Raw genomic sequence first — 6000 nt, 5'->3', positions numbered from 1 at the left:
ATCTCCTGGAGAAGGAAATAGCAACCCACTTCAGTACTCTTGCATGGAGAATCCCATGTAGGCTGCAGTCCATGGGGTCGCAAAGAGTCGGACACGACTGACCGACTTCAGTTCAGTTCACTTCACTTCTGCATATCCATGGACTTCCCTGGTGGCTCAGATAGTAAAGAATCCACCTGCAATACAGGAGACCCGGGTTCAATTCCTGGATCAGGAAGATCCCCTGGAGAAGGGAATTGCTACCCACTCCAGTATTCTGGCCTGGAGAATTTCATGGACAGAGCAGCCTGGTGGTCTATAGTCCATGGAGTCGCAAAGTCAGACATGACTGAGTGACTTTCACTTTCTTTCCATATCCACAATTCCTCTATCCATGGTTCCACATCCATGGATTCAACCAATTTCAGATTGTGTAGTGCCATAGTATTTACTGTTGAAAAATATCTGAGTGTAAGTGGACCTACACAGTTCAAACCCATGTTGTTCAAGGATCAACTCTACATAAAGAATATGTAAGTTGTTTGGGTAGAGTTTAAATTATAAAAAGAACACCTAACTAGCACCTTGGAAGTTTCTTTAAACCTCTATCCAGTCACATCACTCCTCACCCCCAACAACCATAGATAAACACTGTCTTTAATGGGTTAATCATTCACCTGCTTTTTGTTAGAGTTTTACTATGTATGTAACCCTACTACCTGTTGTTTAGTTTTCCCTGTTCCTTATATAAATGGAACCATATCATGTATTTTCTCCATATTCTCTCTTGTGACTTGTTCCTTTACCTCATTGTGTTCCTAAGTTTCAGCTTAGTGAGATGCATGTAACTATAATATATTCATTTTTATTGCTACATAGTGTCCCATTGTATGAATGCATCACCATGTATTCTACTATTTGTAGACACTCAGGGTAATTGTTTCTGATTTATGCACATTTCAAACAATACTACAATGACTATTCTTTTATATACATCCAAATGCAAATATGAAAAAACTTCTCCAAACCAAGGAATGTAATTACTGGGTTATAGGTAAGGACTTGCCAATTTCAGCAGGTAATGCCAAGCTTTTCCAAACTAGTTGTTATATTACTTCCAGCAGTAGAAGAAAGTTTCTGTTGTGCCTCATTTTGTCAACAAATGCTCTCTAACTTTTTTACCTTTGCCAATTTGATAGATATTAAATATATCTTTAGTTTTAATTTATATTTTCTTAATTAAAATGATCTTAAGCACACGTATATATGTTTATGGAACCCATGCAGTTCATTTCCTTCAATATGTGTCATTTGTCCAGTTTTTCTATTAGGTTTTACTTTTCTTATTGATTTTTAGGAGTTCTTTATAACCTAGATATTAATTCTTTATCACCTTTATATACTTAAATATGCATGTAGGTTGTCTTTGTTACTTCCTTTAGGGGTTCTTTAAATGAACAGAAGTTCTTAGTTTTAATGTAGCTGAGTTTGATCATTTTCCTTATTGGTTTGTGCTTGTTTCTCTAATCCGAGATCATAAAATTGTACCCTTGTATGATTTTCTGGATATTTTATAGTTTTGCATTTTACATTTAAGTCTTTAAAAGAATTCTAAGTGAATTTCATATGGAGTAATGTTGGAATTTATTTTCCTTTCTTTTTTCTGTATATAGTTAAACTGTTTTCTCATAATCATTTGTATTATAGTCCATGCTCCTCAGTGATTTCCAATTCTTTCTCTGTCATCAATTAAGATACTGTGTACGTGTGCATTTATATCTAGATTTTACATTTGGGCCTTTGTTTTTCAAAATAAATTTTAGAATTAGCTTTTTGAATTACACACACACACACACACACACACAAACCTTGGGAATTATATTGGTATTGCAATTAATATATAGATCCATTTGGGAGAGAATTGATAATTTTAAGATTTTTAAGATATTATATCTTCCTATCCAAGAAGATGTTTCTCCATTTATTTATGTATTTGAAAAGAATTTTCAAAGAAGTTTTGCAGTTTTCTCCATAAAGGACTTGCACATGATTTGTTAAATTTATTGCTAAGAGGTTTATTATTTTTGATACTATAAATTATATTTTTAACTTAATAGACTTTATTTTTCAGAGAGCTTGTTGTTGTGGTTCAGTTGCTAAGTCATATCTGACTGCTACCCAATGGGACTGCAGCACACCAGGCTCCTCTGTCCTACACTATATCCTGGGGTTTGCTCAGATTCATGTCCATTGAATCGGTGATTTAGTTGGAGATTTAGGTTAATAGAAAAACTGAGTGGAAGGTACAGAGTTCCAATTTATGCCCCAATCCCCTCATACAATTTCCCTTATTATTAGCATCTTGTACTAGTATGATACATCTGTTATGATTGATGAACCAATATTTAAACATTATCATACAGAATCATACAGAATAGTCTCACTGCCCTAAAATCCCCCTGCGCTCCACCTATTAATCTCTTCCCTCCCTCCTTCCTTCTCTGGCAAACTCTAACCCTTTAACTGTCTCCACTGTTTTGCCTTTTCCAATATGTGGGTTTTTTTTCAGATTGGCTCCTTTCACCTAGCAATACACATTGAAGGTTCCTCTGTGTCTTTTCATAGCTTGATAGCTCATTTCTTTTTAGCACTGAATAATATTCCATTGTACAACTCTTTGAAAGGACCACTCCTTGTTTCTCCATTCATCAACTTAAGGGCATCTGGGTTGCTTCCATGTTTTGGCAATTATGCATAAAGTTGCTGTAAACATCCACGTGCAGATTTTTGTGTAGATGTTAAGTTTTTAACTCCTTTAGGTAAACACCAAGGAGTGCAATTGCTGGATTGTATGGTAAGACTATGTTTAGTTTTGTACAAAACTGCCAAACAGTCTTCCAAAGTGGCTGTACCATTTTGCATTCCCAAAAGCAATGAATGAGAATTCCTGTTGCTCCACACCCTGGCCAGCATTGGTGTTGTCAGTGTTTTGGACCTTGGCCACTCTAATATGTGTGTAGCAGTATCTCATTGTTTTAATTTGTAATTTCCTAACGACATATGATGTGGAGCATCTTTTCATATGCTTATTTGCCATCTGTATATCTTCTTTGGTGAGGGTGTCTGTTAAGGTCCTTGGCCCATTAATTCAACTGGTTGTTTGTTTTCTTATTACTGAGTTTTAAGAGTTTTGGGTATATTTTGGCTAGTAGTTCTTTACCAGATATATCCTTTGCAAAGATTTTCTTCCCAGTCTGTGGTTTGGCTCATCAGCTATGGGTTTTTTGTAGATGCCCTTTATCAGGTTGAAGAAATTCCTTTCTATTCCTGATTTCTTGAGGTTTTTTTTTTTAATCATGAAAGTGTGTTAGATTTTGTCAAATGGTTTTCTAATGTAGAGATTATCATGTGATGTTAGTTTTTTACTTTATTGATATGACATATTGCATTAATTGATTTTCAGATGTTGAACCAACTAAGTATTCCTGGGATAAATCCCACTTGATCATTATGTGTGTATATGTTGCTGGATGCAGTTTGCCTGTATTTTGTTGCTTATGTTGGATATTTTTACATTTTCCTTTAGCTTTTTTTCTGGTATGCAGTTAGGTTGCTTGGAATAGTTTTTATCTTTTGTGGTTTTCTTTAAAACTTTAGGAGGAAACAGCAGGATTTGTTCTATAGTTAATTATTTCCTACCATGGAAGCAAGACTCTTCTGAATCCTCTATACTCTGCTCTGTGAATTATGAGGTTTCCAGTGTGGCTGGTGGGAACTGGCTCTATTCCCAGCCCATGAGAATTCCAAGCATAGAGTCCCTGAATTGGGGGGAAAGTTCTTTCTCTGGCCTTGGCTAGTTTTTTCATATGCATGTACTGATTAGTATGAATACATGAGAGGGATCCTCTGTGAATCTCCATAATTTTCTCTCTGTGCAGGTCTTTCTTCTTTGGTGCTCTGTCCTAGCTAACTCTAACTGCTTCAGTCTCCTCTGACTCTCAGCATCCTTCCTTATTTTCAGAAAAACACAAAGCAGTTGTGGTGTAATGAAAAGTGAACTGGGGTGTGAATCAAGGGCCTGGTTTCTAGACTCTGCCATACCATTGCCCCATTGTGGGACTTTGCTCATGCATCTGCCCCTCTATGAGAACTCAGGATCTCTCCTGTTTCACAAGAGGATTGCCCTAGGTGACTCTTCAGCTCCAGAATGCACTATAACATACATGTGTTCTGTGCTTCAAAACTTACAAACAAGTCTCACGTCTATTTGCTCCTTTATTCCTCCTCTGTGTGGTAGTTAGGGTAAGAATCATTATGCTGTTTTACAGGTGAGGTAACTGGGTCTCAAAGACATGATATCATAAATAGGCAGTGTTTGTAGTAGGGAAGAGAAGTTGCCTTTTGTGCATCAAGTTTCTGCGCCTTGGTCTCTTATAAAGCAGTGAAGACCCTTTATTTTGATTCCAAATGCTAGTGCCTGAAAGGGGTGACCAGTCTTGGTCACTACTGTCAAATGCACAATGTATGATCATCATGGATTTGATGGTGTTAGAGATCTTAAAGAAGAAAGAGCATGTGGACTAAAGCATTCACATGAAGCATTTGGCAGTATAGGTATGATGAATGGTTGTTGGGTCTGTTCCTTCCTGCTGTGGAGATTGTAGCTGCTGTGTTTTGTATGTTTCAGAGGGCAGCTTTGAGCTGTGTCCCAATGGGAAATGGAAGGTGGGAATTTCTGGAAGGGAGTTTTAAAAATTGGTCTATTGTACAAACAGACTTTTCTTGTTTCTTAACTGTTTGCTCCAGTTTGCATCTGTGGGTTTTTGTTTAGAGAACAGCTGTAGAGAATTACAGCTCCCAGCCTCAGACTTACAGATTCTATCTCTGCATGTCCTGAAATCAGTGAGGGTTATTTCAGAGGCTTGCAGCTTGAGGAGTCCCTCAGCGCCCTCATGGGGCCCATCAAAAGGAAACAACCTGCCTTGGACTCCACTCTTTGCTGTCTTGAATTTGCAATGTTCCAAGCAAACACAAGAATCCTGGTACCTTATCAGACACAGAGAAGGGCTCTACGTCTGTCCCAAATCCTGGGACCTCCCAGTTCTCATTATCACCTTTGATAGAAACTTCCAGTGGGGCCTGGCTAGACAATAGCTCATAAGCCATTGCCATTAGATGGATTACAGTCACAAAAATAAGCCTTGGACCGAGAGCTGCTGTAGGTAGCTTATCTTAATGCCACAAGAGCATTGGAATGACTGTCTCTAATTAGCCAGCCATATGGCTTTGTTGCGTTTATGAGCCCTACCAAATACAGTCAATCAAAGTTTATGGACTTATTTCCTTTCAGTCTCCAGTCTTGTCTGCCCTTTCCTACCTCTGTACCATTGCTCTTGCTGTTCCTTCCACCTGAAATACTCTCTCGTTCCCAGCCCCCTAGGTATGCCTGTTGAAATTCTTCTACAAAAGTCAAGTTCCCATCCCCTCTCCTCTGGGAGGTCTTCCTGAAAGTCTGCCCTGAAACACTTCCTCCATCCATTGACCATCCTGAGTGAATACATATGCCCCTGTCTTAATACTCTTTCTAGACCACAAGTGATGGGAGGATAAAGACAGGTTTTAATCATCCCTGTACCTGTTCACCTCTCTCCTTCCTCCACCTGCTCCTTTCCATCTCATCTCTGGGTCAACTACAGAACCCTGCTCAGAAAGGACAATCAGGAAATATTTGCTGATGTGAAAAGCCAGAAGTCAGAATGAGAAAATGATTGAAATTCTGCTCTCTGCATTAGCCCATGGGAAATCAGGCAAGTATGTCACACAGCATGCAAATATCTAATATTGTCTTTAAGTGTTTAGAATTTCAATATTTAAAGCTCAGTTATAATTAAGACTTCAGAACTCTGTAGATTTCTTTTACAAAAAAACACTTCAGCAAACAAAAATGAATGTCTGCTTGAATTTAAGAAACTTGTGGGTTCTGATTGTTTAAAGAAAATGTCAAATTAGAAGGCAATTGAG

Source organism: Cervus canadensis, chromosome X, assembly GCF_019320065.1.
Source record: "Cervus canadensis isolate Bull #8, Minnesota chromosome X, ASM1932006v1, whole genome shotgun sequence".
NCBI lineage: Eukaryota > Metazoa > Chordata > Mammalia > Artiodactyla > Cervidae > Cervus > Cervus canadensis.
This window is presented reverse-complemented; position numbering follows the sequence as displayed.